This window comes from Anguilla rostrata, chromosome 4 (assembly GCF_018555375.3).
Source record: "Anguilla rostrata isolate EN2019 chromosome 4, ASM1855537v3, whole genome shotgun sequence".
NCBI classification, from domain to species: Eukaryota; Metazoa; Chordata; class Actinopteri; order Anguilliformes; family Anguillidae; genus Anguilla; species Anguilla rostrata.
Genome location: NC_057936.1, coordinates 22,138,903 through 22,157,157, shown reverse-complemented (window position 1 = coordinate 22,157,157; position 18,255 = coordinate 22,138,903). Strand labels below are relative to the sequence as shown.

Genomic DNA, 18,255 nt, shown 5'->3' with positions numbered 1-18,255 from the left:
ATTTAAAAAGGCCCTGCTAAAATGTAGCACCAAGTTCAATTAATTATCCGCTGTTTTGTTTCGTTTGAAAGTTCTGACATCGTCTCACTCATCCAAACTGTCTTGCCTTACAAACTCATGTTTTATTTAGTTAGGAGGCTTAACCCAGCATTTTGCCCCCTGTGCAAGTAATCAGTTCAACTGGAAAATGGCTGCTCTGCTGAAACCCTTCCCTCTATTATGTGTGCATTCAGAATAATCAATACCATTGCTAATATATTAGGATGTGGCACAAATGCAGCTCTGCTGTTCTGCCGGATAATGTATCCCAAAGGTGGAGGAGGATAGGACATTGTTAAAAGGCATCCTAAGAACTTAACTAAATGCGGCGATCAATACAAAGCTGTGCAAACCTACCCGGGAAAAAGCGGCGGAGGAAGTGGAGGAGAAGAGGGACGTGACCTAACTGTTTTATTGGGGCTAGCTGTGTCTGATTCCCCATTTCCTCTCCAGCCCAGATGCAAAGCAGAGGTGATTATACTGTAGGTTTGTTCTACAAAAGGATGGAAGAAAAAACTGACTTTTTTCTGCAGCATCCACTTTTCAAACTAGGTTCAGGCTGAGAATTCTCACAACCCCAAAGCAAACAAAACACTCAGAGATACCGAATCACGGGATCACTGAGTGCCTGCATGCTTTATTCGTTGCTGTTAATGAACAGACTCTAATCTGAAAGGAAGAAGTGATTAAATTTTCTAAATAAAAAAACATTGCATTATTATGAAGTTCAGTTACGGAGCTCCTACGATACATTTGTGGATTCCCAGAGATCCACGGACACCCTGTTAAAAACCCAGGGCTTAAAGTACGAGGTTTTACTGAAGCCAGTGGAGTTTTGGAAACTCTGGCTTCAGAAAAATCACCTTTTTGGATCATAACTGAACCAGACTGTCTGGATTTTGAAGTGCCAGACAAGACAGCAGTCACTATAAATAAGTAATAAATTAACCGAGGCAAAAGCAGTGTGAGCATGCCACAATGGCAGCTAGTCTCACGCATGGTGTCTCAGAGCTGATCTATCACTGCCTCAGTTCGTCAGAACTGAAGAGGAAAACCGAACAGACATCCGTTTACCATACCACAAAATTTAACAGTGATATTTTCACTTTTCTGGAAATGTGCTTTTGAAAATATACAAATCTATTCAAGTCTAGTGAAAACGCGTTTCATTACAGTACTATGAGGAATACACATATTTGGCCAAACCTGGTAACACTTTACAATAAGCTCTCATGAATTGCCATTAGCTAATGTAGTTGTTTACATGAATTACTGTAATGATGGACAAATACATTAATTAAGCATGAAATTAACTTTTCATGAGTTAGTAATTTACAAATGCTTTAACTAATGTATTTGCATGATTACTTATACATTAGCAAAACATAGCATAAACTTATCATTAAGTGACCTTTTTTTTGTTCCAGCATGAATTGGCATTTACTAATGCAGTTGTTAACATGAATTAATGATGTACAAATACATTTTAAAATACTGTATGGATTCACTTAGTAGTTAGTAGTGAACAACTACATTAGTTAATGCCAATTCATGTGACCCTTTTGTGAAGTGTTACCCTAAACCTGACAACAATGTACAAGGGGCTATTGGTGGAAGGGGTGTTGAATCAGAAGCTATGGCTCTTTTCCATTTTATTCATTCATTTATTTATTTATTTTTGGATTCTTTTTTGCTTTGTCAATTGATATGTGATAATGTTTAAACTTTTTTCTTGACGTGTGTTTTTTCATATTTCATATTATTTTCATTTTGTATTACATTACATATTACATATTTAGTTATTTAGGTTATTTACGTCAACAATCACACAAGTGTTTGATGCAAATCGTTCCTAACGCAGAGATTGTGTGACCTGTTGAGCTGCACCTCAAACTATTTTGTCTCTGATTGGATATTTCCCAGTGGGAGGCCAACCATCATCACTAGTCACCGGGCCACAGCTACAATATTTTTACACTGTGTGAATTATGCTTGGCTTTGCCTAGTCTCAAGCAGGTGGAGTATGCAGTGCAGTGATAGAATAGGAAAATAATCTTGCATGTCTAAATATGCACTTGTCTTACTGACAGTAGATTGTCGAGATGATTGATCTGAAATGACAGTATGTCAAGATTGTTCTAAATAAACAATGATCATGATTGCTTTGCATTCAAGACAATGGTTTACATAGCCAGAGTAGCAGAACACAAAGCTCACTGTACTGCAGCTTGTCATAAAATAATTTGCTCCCTGGCTCCCCTTCAATAAGAAATGAAAGTTCCTGTAGGCTCTCTGGCTGGGCATTCTTGTGTAACAATGATGATTGTGTCGTTTCTCTCTTTCATTGGATAGACCGCTAAGATCAGGGTTGTTTCATGTCAATCTCCCTTCTGTGCATGGCAAGGCCAGGGGTGTATTTGTAGTTGTAAAAATAAAATAAAAATTGCAGGGCAGGTTATTGTAGCAGCAGGGGTCCAAACCTCTACTACTGTTCATGGCTCTATATGTGAGTGCCTGCCAAATCACTGTAATATAATGTAAATGTCATGCTTGGGAGCGTCGCTTCTCGTTTGTGTCCGTTGATTTGACCATTTCTATTGTCTCTCTTGTCTCAAAAACCATAAGTTGCCTTCTGGACATTGATCAGTCTCACCTATTGTGCAGGCATGCACCGCTGAGGATGATGGGTAATCAGCCCAGGTCTCTTGCTGCCTTCATTTGGCCAGCTAGAAAAACGTCTGTGCCTTTGGTTTAAGGAGACCCACATGGACAGTTAGCCGCGGCGTATGCTCTGGGACTCCAGCTGCTCCCATGGATTTGCATATTTTCAGTTGGGTTTTATGTTGTTCTTCTGTATTTTTTTGTTCTTTTCTTTCACTATGACAAAGTGAATAAAATGGCCTTCAGCCAGTTCATCGGCCTCTTGTTTTGTGTTTTGTGCCACCACCTGGTGCAGCGGCTACAATGGCAGAGTGCCACAGTTGCCTACTATGAATTCTGCAGGGTGGCAGTGTAAACACTATAACAGCAACAACAACAGCAATAGCAATACTCACAATAGTACTACTACTGCTGCAGCTACCGCCGCTGCTGCTGCTGCTAATAATAATAATAATAATAATAATAATAATTGCTTACATTTGTTACTCAGCGCAAAGGACAAAGCCAATTACAACTTGATGACTCTGGGCTTAAATCTCTTGTTGCAGATTTTCTAATTATTGGGCCATGCACTGATGACAAGGGATAGATTGTGAAGACAGGTAAAGAATCAATGGGATTAGTCAGAAAATCTGTGATGCCATATTGACTAAGCCTCCTAGTTACCATAGCTACCGCCATAAACAAAATAATCAGGAAGGGAATATCCTTGGACTGACAAGGAGGGATTAAAAACTTTATTTGGCAAAAATAAGAGAATGGGGATAAACATATAGAAACTTTACAAAGACAAACAAACATTCATCCTTCAAACTATTTTGTCTGCATGCACAGCAAAATCATTTGTGCTGACTAATGCAGGAGTCTTACCCAAACTATCATTTTATTCCTTATATATTCATTATTTCCATAATTTGATTTCTATGTTGGTTGGTCATTTCCCTGCTCTACAGTTCCTTCACAAATGTTGATATGAGACTTGACAAAAAACCAAAAAAACAGAGGTTAAAAATATGATGCATATGGTGCACATGAACAAGCCAAATGGTGCTACTGTCTACAGACGGATGTGACAAATTCACTGTAATTATCTGGTCAGGGTGGTGACCCTGATCTGGCTGTTTCCCCGGGGAGTAGAGCGGCCGTCGGGCGCTGGCAGTGGCTGGGCGAGGGGCTCCACCTGTCATTGTTATTGCTAATGGCCACAATTAGTCTTCATTCTTCGTCTTGCTGTGCCGTTAATGAGGTCCTCACCTTCGCTGAACCTCTGGGGGCCCAGTAACCAAGCCAAAAATAATGTCAAGAGGGATTTCCGGGCCCAGAGAAAGCAGAGAAATCTGGGCCTATAGCAATGTATATGTATTTCAAAAATGCAAGCATTGAGAAGGAATGATATGATTACATACATTTGGATTTATTAAAAATACATTTTAGAAAAGTTGCTATTGTTGAACAGAATACAAAATTACATTGTGTTGTCAGTTTAAGCGATCAAAAAACTGGGGTGCAGGTTAATTGCCTCCACAAATATGATTCAATACATGAAAGGAAAGACAACCTGTGAGCTTAAAATTGATATCTCAGAAATGATACATGTGCACTGACACAGCTGTGTTACTGCTATAACCAGAAAGGTTGATCAAATCTGCCAACCCATCAAATCCATCAATGTGCTAAAATTAAACACAGTTACAGTAGCACCCTACCTAGACCCATAACCAGGTTAAGGGACGTTGCTTGGCTACAAGCAATTTTTCTTGCAAAGAAAAATTTGTCATATCATATAATCCTGTGTAAATCCTTGATGACAGTCTCTGGCTGTCATCTGTACTGCCCTTGGATGAATTATAAACCGCATGTTGTTCATTGGTGCTGGGTTTGAACACATATAGGCTGCTGTCAGAATTGCACTGACTATTGATTCCAAGAAATGATGTTTGAAAACAGACAAGGGATGAATTTAATTGAGAAGCTTAAATATTCCATCCCTCAGTTGAAAAGGCTGTTCAATAATCAGGAGTGCATGTGCATTCATAAGCCCAGTTAAACTCCAATGACATGTACCACAGAGAAACCTTGACATTTCTAAGGTCATGAGGCAAAGGACCCAACTGTCACAGACCAGCTTAAAATGACTTTTTTTTAAATGGTGGGCCAAAGGGTTGTGAATAAACCATAGTTTTGCCATCCACCACTTTGCAAGGCAATTGACATCTTACATATTCTAACCTCACCACTTCAGTGGGTGATTTACATTCCAGTGAGAGAAAGATACCTCAAATGAATAAAAGAAACAGTGGGGGGGGGCAGAGATGATGGCATTGCAAATTCCCATCATACTGCAAACGTATCTGATGGAAATAGGCAATAATGCCAAGGCTCTCCCTATTGGCTGCGGTAAGGAGAAAGGGAGAAGGAGAAGAGAGAGAATCTAGTCTACAGTATAGGTGTCACTCTGTAAAGTCTAGTGTGTGGGGCCATTGAATCCCAGGCACCATTTAATGCCGAGACAATATTAATATGCGAGATCTGCTTTGATAGCCTGTCTTTATTAGCCCCTAATGAAGATAAAAATGTGTTGTGCACTTTTTATGCTGAAACTATATAAATGCAAATCCACACTGGGACTCTTTCGCTTCTCGTTTTCCCTAAACAGCAGGACGGAAGGCTTTAGTCTGGCTGCCTGTCGCTGGTAGATTTGTAAACAATTTAACCAACCAAATTGATTCCCCCCCACTTCCCTCCTAATAATGTTACTGTATTACAACCAACACCCACAGCTCGCTGATATTCTTTAGTTAGACAGTAAGACTGCTTTTTACGTCTCTTTTTTTCTTTTTACACTTAGAGACTCTACTGGTATGTTTCTGAGACAATTTGTTTGAAGGTCACAAGATTATTATGCAAAGCTAGACTTCAATCTCCCTCTTTCTTTCTGTCAGAGAACAGATGTTTATTATTAAAGGTGATTTTGAATGTATTAATGTATTATTTAGTTTTTCCAGTTGTACCTTTGGCTGGAGCATGATATTTCACTGAATTACTTGAGTTTCCACTTTTGTAGTTACCAGTGATTATTTTTTCATAAAGAGATAGAGGGCAGACAAATTACGAATCTGAAATCATTTATATTGATGAAACACAGAACACGGCTTGTGCATACAGATCAGCTGTGCGTTTTCTGTCCTTCAAATGAGATGTGCATTTTAAATCAAAGTGGACTGGGCTATTATTTCAGCTTTTAAGTTACAAACATTTTCATTCATCAGAATACTTTTATTCTGTAACTATTCATAAAGGGTGTAAGCTCATTTTGCAGTTAAGATGAGACTAAATATTCAAACATTTTGGCATAGTGCCTTCAGCCACAAAAATATGCTGACAAAAAAAAACTTATTTTCATTAATACTAAAACATCACTGTAGGTGTACAAGTTAATTAGGGGCAATATGCATTCACAGGTAACAGGTCGATAAAAGCGAGCGAATAAGCAGATTGTGAGCAGGAGCAGGGCTCCCTTCTGTTGATTGAGAGCACGGCTTTGGAACATAAAAGCCCTGGGCTTAGCGGGTCCTTCAGCGGCATTGTGAATTCTGCCCGGACACCGTGCAACGAGCTCTCAAATATTAATGCCCTGTAAGACACTGATACATGTTGGATGTTATAGGTTCATGCCCTGACACAAGATTCAAAGAGATTCGAGGCGATCAAGTGAAATTTGCAGTTCTCAGGCTGTTTCAGGGTTTGTGTGGTGCATTCCATTTGTGATGTCCGCATTTGTTCAAGATAATGGGAGGACTTTGTACGAAGGGCGGTGGTTTTATGCGGGGTATATGAATAAAAACGAAAAAGTGCTAGCAACTGGGACAGTGACTCCTTTGGTGGCAGGTATGTGTAATGCATTTCTAATGTACCCGAATGCCTATTATCCCTGGGTCTCAGGTGTGAGTGTGTTTAATTTAGTTTAACACACTGGCTCTATTTATTCTGCTCCCATAACTGGAAAATTGATTTCCTCGCTATGCGTTGTTCATTATTCACCAGCCAACGAGCCTAAATGCATTGAAAATAAAACATGAAACACTTGTGGGTTTTAATTAGCTCTCGCTACACTTGCTTCCCCACACAAACTGACAAGAAAAGAGTTGGGGGGGGGGGGGGCAAGGGGATTGGGGTGGGGGGGTTGTCATGAGTCAGTAAATTGGCGACTATAATTCATGACAATTCCAGTCCAGGTTTCCTGAAGGAAGAAGCATGTATACGTATATGTCTGCTATCTGGGTACGAGGGTCATTGTTTCTGAATCTTCAGTATCTGACTTGAACTGACTGCGGTTTGCCTCAACAGTCTCTGTTTCCCCTTTTACACGTTTCACAGGTTCCCGACTGAACAGCTCATTCGACTGACATCAAATGGCTGCACTGTTGTTCCTTTTTTTGGCACACGCAAGTTTACCAACAGAAATAGCAACTGCTCCTCATTAAGAAAACACCTGTGTAGAGGCTGTAGTTCAATGATGCGAATCAGAAGGGTCTAGCTCGCATTGCTACTGGTCGGCTACTTGCCTGTACACAATTAGCAGACAATTTTTTTTTGCACAGAGCACCAGTTGACCCTAAAACCACAAATGTCACTGCACTTTGAAATGTTGCAGTAATTCAAAAGATGATAAGACCATTAGAACAAGTCAACATGTGAAAACAAGAAAGACCCAACTGCACAAATACCCTTCCAGGTCTCAATACAATTAAGAGCTCCTGGCAGAGAGGGTGGATTGTGCTGTCTGGTGTCATTTCCTATTCATTTTGGGTGCAGTCGCTGTAAAATCAACAATTAGCCAAAATATGGCCCCATCCAGACATCATTTAATTTGACCTTGATCACCTGACAGGAGTGAGAAAAATCCTGGTATTCCTTTTCCCTCCACCCCCGCTCCCCCCAACTCTTGCGCACACAAATGACAAATTTGTACAGGGTTGCAGTTGGAATAACCAAAAAGCCAGAATAAAAACTAATACAACAATTCACATGTGGTCAAATTTCAGATTCTCATTTTTCATATATATTTTGGTTTCACCATGTATTACAGCTCTTTTTATACACAGTCCCCCTATTTCAGGGTGCCATGATGTTTGGGACAAATGGCCTCACAGGTGTTTCTGATTATTCAGGTGTGTTCAATTGCTTCCTGCTCTTATAAGAGAGCTTTTGCTATCTAGTCTTGATTCTAAGCTTTTGATTGCCTTTGGTGTCAGTTATTGTAAACAAGAGGACCAGAGTTGTGCCAATGAAAGTCAAGAAAGCCATTATAAATAAGAAGAAAACAGTCAGAGACATAGGTCCATCCTTACACAAATCAAGTGTTTAGAAGAAAGAGAACACTGACAAGCTCAGTAATCACAAAAGGCCTAGTAGGCCAATGGTGACCTCTACAGTTGATGACCAAATAATTCTCACAATAAAGAAAAACCCCTAAACACCTGTCCAACAGACCAGAAACACTCTTCAGGAAGCAGGCATGGATACTTCAGTGACTACTGTCCACAGAAGACATCACAAACAGAATTATGGACACTACACTGCAAGATGCAAACCAGTAGTTAGCATCAAAAATAGAATGACCAGGTAACAATTTGCCAAGAAGTACCTAAAAGAGCCAAACGAGTGTAGAGGCCAAAAGGTTCTGCCGAAGATCCAAAGCACCCTCCCTCATCTGTGAAGCATGGCAGTGGGGGTGTTGTGGTTTGAGCATGTATGGCTGCCATAGGTACTGACTCACTTGTCTTCATTGATGATGTAACTGCTGATAGCTGCAGCAGAATTAATTCCAAAGTGTACAAAAGAATTTTATCAGCTCAAGTTCAACAAAATACCTACAAACACATTGGACACTGCTTAATCCTACAGCAATGTTCCTGAGTATCCAAAGCCAAAAACTGGAAAATTTATGACTGGCCAAGTCATTTACTCTATTTGAACCCAACTGAACATGCGTTCCATGTGCTAAATAGAAAACTTAAGGCAACAAGCCCTCAAAACAAGCAGAAGTTGAAAATGGCTGCAGTACAGGGCTGGCAGAACATTGTCAGAGTCACAGACTTCGCCCGCAAAGGACATGCGACAAACATGACTACTCTCATTTACGTAACCTTAATACATCGCAAACATTATGTTTAAAAATATATTTTGGTATTTAACTCTTTAATTTAATTCTAAGCAGTTTTTCTTTTGTATTTAAAAAAAAAACTTAATTCAGACAGGGGGAATGCAACAAATGTTACTAAGAGAGATGGATCACAGTTCAGAAAGTACCACAGCAGAAATTGAACCCCCACACTGTAAAAAATGTCTGTGAATTTTATGGTAAAAGTCTGTAAAATAGTGAAGGTATGAAATTGTAAACTGTTGAAATGCAAACAGCACTTAACATTTCTTAGATGTGCTGCCTGCTACCGTATGCTTAACATATTGTTACCGTAAAGTTCTCGTAGCCCAGTTGCCAGTATTTTACCATAAAACTATAATTACAATTGTTTTTTTTTTTTTGTAGTGCAGCCACAGATAAGATTTGTATATCGGGTGAGATTCATATGCCCTACAAACTGCACCATGTGGTCTTGCAAATGGCAGGCACTCTTGAACTCGTTGGATAAGGACAATGTCATTTTTGATGCTCTAATATGACAACATAGTGTGGTAAAATAACGATATGCAGGCACACAATATTAAATCACATAATTATATTTTATGATGAGACAAAGCAACAAATTCACACACAGACACTCTCATGTATACGTGACCAAATGTAGCCTGGCTTGGAAAGCAGCTTGTATTTAGCTAGCATGGGGGAAAGGCAAGATGGCTCAGAAGCCCATATGACGCACCTAATGGACTTCACCCTTATTTTCCAGGCTTGCAAAATCTCAGATAAGCTATGATGCTTCAAATTAGGCAGTGCTATTCCAGGCACCCTCAGCTACCTGAAACGCAGTTTAATACGCGGATTCCAAACCACGCGGATAATTGCGTCAGATAGTTCTGGTGCGCCTGTGAAAGTCAAATCGGGAGGCCACTTTAATAATACATTGGAGTCAATTAGAGGTATCAATATTTTTCAGCAGTGCTTTATGAACCAGTGAAATCCTGTTAAGTATAACATATTGGTGAGCGAGGGAAGGAGAGTGTGCTACAGAGATAATGGGAAACATGTGCTCTCGTCTCTCTCCCTCCTGTAACAGCTTTATGGTTTTCCCTGCAAAATCTGAAACAGCTGTCAAACAGACAGGAAATATTCCATACATTTTAAAAGTGTTTTGAAGTGTATATTAATAATGCTTATACAATGGAAAATGCCTCCTGAAGGTACCGTTCAATCAAAATACAAAAACATGTCTTCTTGAGCAGCAATATAAGCAGAACGTTTAGATTTGGTGTCTTCATTGTATGACTTCTGCAAATTTTTAAAAATATATTTTTTATTGTACATATTTACTCTGTGAGCACATGCATGATTGCATGAGCAACATTTCATTTTGATTATCCAAAAGCATACTGATAGTCCGATACAATCTCCATAAAACAAAATGAACGATTAGACACTATTCAAGTCTCACCTCCTTTAGGGACCCACAGCACAAACTGGTCAGCCTGCCATCTGGGCTAGTTGCTTTATTGGCATTTTGGCTACTAATATATTAAACATTGTTACTCAGTTGGATGCTCAAAGTCCAACAGCTGGTTGAACCTCCTGTTGGAGAACATGTGCTGTATGGCTACTGTGCGGGGTGTCCATCTGCATGAATCATGCTGTATTATTGCACTGTTAGTGCCAGACGTGAAACAAAGGAAGTATAGTACCATATAATTTAACCACCCTCTGCTAATGCAGTGACTTGTTTTATGGCTGGCATTACAAGAAAATACATTTAAGCCAAAAAGGAAACAATCAGTGTAATCTGATAACAGTGTGCAATCATTTAGTATACTCAGTTAAGCTTATTGTTTGGATTATTAATGTTAGAAAAATGATGTTTATATTATCTTGGGACCGATGTAAAACACAGATTGCAATGATTTTCTGCAATGCATGAACACTGCAATTCCTTCAGTGGATTCATGTGAATCTGTAAATGTAATATTAGTTTAAAATGTAAATTTAATTGCATGCAGCAGCTCTAATTTATGGCCAGCTGTTCAAATTCAGCTAACTATATATTATATTTATTCATCAGCTCCAATTTATAAGGGTGTGCAAGGTATACTTTTTTCATGTAGTATATATTTACCTGCACATATGTTACCTGTTCTTTATCATAGTCGATTAAAAAATGTGTGAGTACAATATAAGTCTGAAATAATGTGTAACAAGTTTCATCAGTTGACTTGTTACAACAAGCAAAACTTGTTACACCTAATTTCAGACTTATATTGTTCTCACCTATTTTTTAATATGATAAAGATCAGTGCAGGTAAATATGTACTACATGTACGAAATATACCTTGGGAGCTGATGAATAAATATAATATAAAGTTAGCTGAATTTGCACAGCTGGCCATAAATTGGAACTGCTGCATGAAATAAAATTTCTTCACTGCTTGGCTTTTACCTCGTTGCTTTCTTGGTATTTGCTGACCTCTGGTGGTAAAATAATGTCATTATAATAACTTCTGCCAACATGCAGTGAAACCATGTTAATAATTACATTGATGTCTTTTCCGAGATTTAATGTATGCGTACATTTAGGTGCGATATTTCTAGAATACAAAATGTATGGCATCACATTCTTTTCAGGTCATAAAATTATACTAATGTTATTTGCAGATTTTGTAGCAATGCAGGGATTGCATTTACATCATGCTTTTGATCTCAGCGTATTTTATAGTTAAGGGGGGAAACTCATCTCAACCCCCACTAACGTGCAATACCCACTTGGGGGATGCACAGAAGCTAGGCTATTTAGCAGCAGAATGCTTGCCATAGATCCATCAAAGGTAAATGGGGATAAATTATTATGGGGATAAAGTGAACCAATGTTGCTCACTGCAATTCACATTCCTTACAGGAATAAACGTTTTATAAAAAAATGTAAGTGATCATAACCTTCACAAATATAAAACTTTCATTTATTCAACGAGAAAGATTCAATGAAAATAGTACTGCAATTCCACAATGCTGAGACTAATTTATTTCCCATTTATTTCTCATTTGTGCAGGCTCAGATGTTATATTATTTGTTAAACTATTATGATGACCAGAATATTTTTGTTCACCTGCATTGCTTGAATTCTGTCCTTTTTAATGTAAGGATGAAATGCTGAAATGCCTTCATGACATTGTTTATATAATTATTGTTTTGTTTACAAGGGAAGCACAATTGTTTTGAGAAAAAAAACTAGGTAGTATAATTATAAATCCCACCAGAGTAATTTAATAACATAAATGCATAAAGACTAATTGACATATCACTGTGCATTCCACATTCTTTTCTTGCCTCACATTTTTTACAAATATTAGTAGCACTGAAACTGTCAAATCCTTTGAGCACATTGGAGCCTTGTTTGAAGCATTGCCAACCCATTGTCCTGTTTAAAATACTTTTTTTTTTTTTTTTTTTTTTTTGGGGGGGGGGGGGGTTTGCCCTCATAAATTCTATTAGTGGATGGCACAGAAGGATGGCATAAGCCTTCATCAAACATCAAACAGTGAACAAAACTGAAGAAAAATCTGTCCTGCTCAGTAAAAAGTATATCATCTGTTGCTCCCAGTTACAGACGGTTAAACCCCAAACAAAAGCTGAGAAAGATGGACGAGAGCACCAGCACTGTACATGCTGTTGAGCTCATTGGTGTGGTGTTTGTCAGCCCTGACCTAGCCCGTGGGGGCTGGCAAACTGGCACAGGGCCCACAGGCAGCACCGGTTAGAAACATTGTGCGTGCAGGCCAGGAATGCCTTGCCAACACTAAGCTCAAGTCAAGCTCTTCTGTGTGAATTCTCCATCTCTTTCAGTTTAATTTCACAGACATTTTGGGGTGTTCTAAGGTATTTTTTTTTCTTTTTCATTTTCTGATAATATATTTATAAAAGATCTATTACACCATAATGTAACCAAGTATTACACGAACAAAGACACTAGATATATGGTATGAAATATTTATGAGGACTTCTGTACTCCAGTAATCCAAAGAGCCACTGATTTCTGTCTGAAAAACCCTGTACACATGTAGCATCAAAGAGCAATATCAACCAGCATGAAAGAAATACATACACTAAAAATGTATAATTTTAGCTATGAAAATGTATAATTTCAGGTATACCATAGGCTATGTATCTTAGATGGAAATTCTGGGTGTGTTATTTGAACATGTAACTGTAAGGACAGCTGTTTTGTGATTGGAAATTATTATCATTACATTAAACTTGTGAGTACGTTTAACATTTAAAGTTTGTGCTTTTCATGTGTTTGTGCACAGCTACTGCTAACTTGTCAACAATATAAAAAATGAAATGTTATGATTGTACTATACTACTTGTATCCTCAGATTGAAGATGGGAAGTTTGCAGTAACGTAAATTAAACATAGCATTTTCTTTTTAAATTATTTTATGCAATTGTTTTTGAGGATGCACCTCAAGAATGCATTTAGACCATGGATTTTGGCATATGCACACTTCCACAATTATCTTCACATTTAAATTTACAACTTTAAAAGAAATGCAAAACAAAAACACTTTAGTATAAAATTTATTGCACCATACAACAGAATACTGTGAGAATGGTTTCAACTGATGATTGAAGTATTTCTACTGATGATACAAAAACACGATTCCTTGAAGGAATCCGCCAGCATAATGCAATAATACTACAACCATAATGGTTTTTTAGTGTATCCTTTGTGATCAAAATTATGATTCAAAGAGTTCATGCTATGATACAAAACTTTGAATTTGAAAAACATCAAGATATCTGATGCGTAACATAAAAAAATGTCTGATTATGGAATTACACCATATTGTTCATAATGATGTTGCCAAACGAGGCACACAAATTAGGCACACAATGCCATGTCACCAATTTGATAGATTATATGGAATTGGGTTTTTTTATATGTGTAATCATGGCCCCATTTGCCTGAAATTGCCCTCGTAATTACCTACGAATATTGTGGTGCATTGTAGAATAGCTACAGTAGATATTACACACTTCCCCAGTGAGTTGTACCAGCTGTGTCTAGCCTGTGTTTGTGTGGTCACTTGACACTGGTCTATACTGGTCAGCATCTTTAGGCTGATCTGAGACCTTTATACTTGTGTGTCATGTAAGCTATCAAAGTAGTTGACCTGTATTGTTGTCTCATGTCTGTGAACCATATAGATTCTCAACTAATTTACCTGCAAAAAGGATATTCAGAATATTAATCCTGTAAATGGCTGAGAAAAGATTGGTTGTGCTTGGTTCTTTTTTTTTCAACCTGTATTGTGTCTTTGTGGTGCTTCTAAATTTAGTTTTAATGTTCAGGAGATATAAGGCTAGCTGATGTCCTGGAAATGCTAATTTTAATGATTTTATTGAGTACTGGAACAACTGAAGGTGTGTTTTAGTGTCTTTGAGATGAGAATTTCGTCATCTGCTGGATCTGTTTTTGAATGTTGATGTGAATATTGATGTTCAAGCTCTCCTCTATTTAGCTTCATCCTTAACTGCCTTCTAATACCCTCATTTGCTGATACGGCTATAGATTCCTAGCCTTGCTTATTTTTGTTTCCATTGGTCTTCCCTGATATTGTTCAGTTATAGCAGTTACATAAAATGTAACAGCATACAATGTTGTTGGCACTGCGTCATGTTCTCTATTCCAGAAGAGAGGAACTATAGTCTAGAGTACAATCTTCAGGGGCTGTTTAAATGCCCTAGGTGGGGGGGGCGGTTGCTCCTGCCAGTGCCACATCAGAGCGCTCAAGACCATTGCAGGCGCAATCTATAAAGCAATGAGCCGCGGCAAGCACCTTAACCCAGCAGAACAGGTTGTTGGATGTCTGCCGCACATGAGAGAGAGACATTGGGACTCATCCACGGAACATGCGTACGATCACATTTGATCGTAAACTGTGTGTAAGAACATTTCGGCATCCATCTTTTTTTATCATCTGTATTTGCTCATGGCTGTTTCCTTATGCTAATCACATGAACAGGAACGTACCTAAAATTAACAAAGTCAGCATTCCTCATCTTATACACCTGGGATATGTCAAAAACAAAGGTCTGCACGTGTGTCATGAATCAGCATATTGGTTTTTCGTTGGAACAATTTTAAGAACAAAAATAAGAATAATTTAAGAAAAGTTTTGTGAATGAGGGCCAATATGTTTTAATACAGGTTATTTGTTCATGCTATATTGAAAGCCTTTATTTCCATGTATCTTATGTCTGTTGAGACTTCCCAGTTTAGAATTTACATTTTCCAAGCTGCGTCAGATTGAAGCAGAGGTACATGATTGGCTTTGCCCCGTGGTAGTGTTCACATAAAACAATTTAAAAATGTAATCTAATACAGCGGCAGATCTTCCATGGCAATTTATTTCCTAAGCATTTGTTATTTTAATGCTTGTATGCATGCATGCTCGATGGTTCCCAATTTATTCCTGTCATAGACTTTAAAATGGTCATGAGTGCTCATTACTAGCTAATCGATTTGATTTAATGAAATTATAGAGCACATTGCAATGAACAGCACAATGTGTTCCTCAGCAGGACACCGAGGCTTTGCCGGTAAAGAAAGCTGATATCATATTACCTCGGTGAATCGTGTTTTTTTCCATAAGAGTCAATGAACAATAAAACTTAATTTCCTCATGCTTCTGGCTTCAAAAGCTATTCTTCAAGTTACCATGGTCCCCTGACAAATAGCTGCTATGTGTGACAAAGCAGGTTTTTTGACTGCATTCATGACAACAAACTCATAACTTTTTCGTCTCCTTGCATAAACTTTTATGGTCATTAATCTGTTTTGCTAGCTAGCTACCGATTGCTTTTAAATGAAAAATGGCAGGATGGAAACAGTAAGGTAATCAGATGAGAGTGCTTGGAGGTCTCTCAAGCTGAAGCTCTGACCTTCTGGGATCAGACTGCAGAATTACTCCCTATGTGCCTAATTGGAAACTCCGGTCCTCAGATAAAGGTCTTTTTGTTCCAAGGAGCCATTTAAAGCCAAAATATAACCAAGCCTTCTCTGTGCAGGCTATTAATCTGCAGAACTGAATGCCAAAGAACATCAGAGCTGCACAAACATTTTTACAGTACTTACATTTAAGTCCCAGGTTTTTAATTACCTTTCATTCTTATTCTTATACAATGTTATCATGTTATCAGCCGGATTTGCTGTTATCGGTATCTGTATATGAGTTTTGACATACTGTATTGCCCAGTTGCAATTATTATTATTATTATTATTGTTGTTGTTTTTATTATTATTATTATTATTATTATTATTATTATTATTATTATTCCAAACATTTCCTGCATGTGTTTTCATGTAATTGTAATGCAGAACTGAACTTCATTCAAATTTTGTGCAACTTTAGACCTTTAGACAAGACTTTTGTCTGTCAACATTTTCTACATTTTTTTCAATATGCCAGTAGTGTCGAGTGGATATTAGATTTATTATTTGAAACAAGTGTTTGGATTGGAAGGTAAATCAGCTGTTCAAATCTTTGGTCAACTTCTGGTTGAAATGCATATTTGCAACTATTTCTGCTAGTGATGCTAATGATAATAATTGTAATCATAATCAATTCACTTTCAATTGATGATTGTTAATATTAATTGTTATGAAACTGATATTGACAAGTATGATTAACAATATTAATCAGCCTTGTTCCATCCAAAATCTGTTAACTGCATTGTTTAGCACATGAACATCCTTTCATATGTCAAGGACCTAATGAAATGTGTAAATTGTATGTACAGTAGTCAGGGTGTACATATGTATGCAGTCAGTTAATTTATTTTTAAATCTTTGCATAATATTGTACCATTGAGGTACTGTTATAAGAGTCTTGTTTTTGTCTGAGGAATTCCTGAGAGACATGACTGCAATTCAGCCATAGTGACAGGCTTTTTATTGGACTTCGCCCAATGACTAAGAGATAAGCAGACCCTTGGGACTCGACACTGATAGAAAACAACATAACTGCTGTAAATAAGCACTAGGTAAGAGCCTATTAACCCAGTGCACTTAGGCTGTTTGCACTTAATCGTCACATCTATCTCTTGCCACTTCCCAAAACAAACAATAAATATGGTAGATATAATTTACTCTCTAAGACAATGGTTCCTTCCACTATCGCCAAAGCACCTCTCTAGGTGGTTGATCATTCCCATTGGGTCTTGTTGTACCAATCATTTCACAATCACCCACACACCTAGCCTGTTCTAATTTATCTCTAATTCTGAGAATGTGCATTAACCATAAGCAGCCCTGTTTTTGACCAAACAGAAAAGGCCATTCTTTTAACGATTTAATGACCAAATGAACCCTCATATTATTACAAAAAAATGAAAACACTATAGTTTGCAAATCTAGCATGTTCATTTTGTGAAATGAGACAATAATCTGGAATCCATCTCCTTGATCTTTTTCAATCTGTTTAAAAACAGCTAGGGAATGGGGTCGAGGGTGCATAATAACATTGGTGGACGTTATCACATTAGTGTCTTAAATGAAATTATTATTATTATTAGTAGTAGTAGTAGTAGTAGTAGTAGTATTTGCAATAAAATCTTAATAAAATAGCCCTTCGTGAGATAAAACATAAAAACCTTTTTTCACGTCTGCTTGCATTGTAAAATATCTCTCGTTGCTTGTGGAAACCGCTGATTATGTTATATCGCACTTCCTCACTGAGTACGTTTTCCCTATATGATTACAAGAACAACGAGCTCACCTCTTGTCGCTTACGCCCCCACAAGTCAGAATTCGCAGGATGTATTTAATAATCCGGCCTGTTGGCTTTTATGCTGTCGCTGCATCTGTTCAATGTATTGAGCCCATAACAATATGAGTAGCCTAACCTCTCTTGATGCCGGGCACATCTGGATTTACGTGGAAGAGGCCCTATACATAGTACAGAGGCCTTAGTGAGGTGAACGTTTGCTGTGCTCGCTTGGGCCAGTATCCTTTCGCATATGCTCTATGTCTGAGTCATTTACTATTTTACATTTAGAGTTAGAGAATTATATATGGCAAAGTACATCATTGGGGTATAGATTTTGTTTCATTTTAGAATCATTTTATGCAGTCCCCAGGGACAGAATATTGTTCCGTGCCATTTGTTGTGGGCGCTGTCCGCAGTACTGAAATCAACGGCAAAACAAGATAAGCAAGCATCCAACAACTGTATACCGATTCTTTAAAACCCAGAGTTATACGTCTGAACCAGCCGCTTTGTAAATAGTAAATAGGCAACGAGATTCACATGTATTTTTACGGAATGTTTACAACCTTTTATTGCAAAGGTGTAGCCAGGGTTTAGCCTGAATGTGACATCTGGAAGAC

General features: G+C 37.9%; 1 long non-coding RNA gene across 1 annotated transcript; it reads left to right on the top strand.

The window, feature by feature from the left end:
• The first annotated feature begins 211 nt into the window (after nt 1-211).
• On the top strand, nt 212-2,960 carry LOC135254281 (uncharacterized). The gene is made up of 2 exons (XR_010329811.1): nt 212-510; nt 2,704-2,960. It is a non-coding gene; the product is annotated as an uncharacterized LOC135254281 (long non-coding RNA).
• The last annotated feature ends 15,295 nt before the right edge of the window (nt 2,961-18,255 follow it).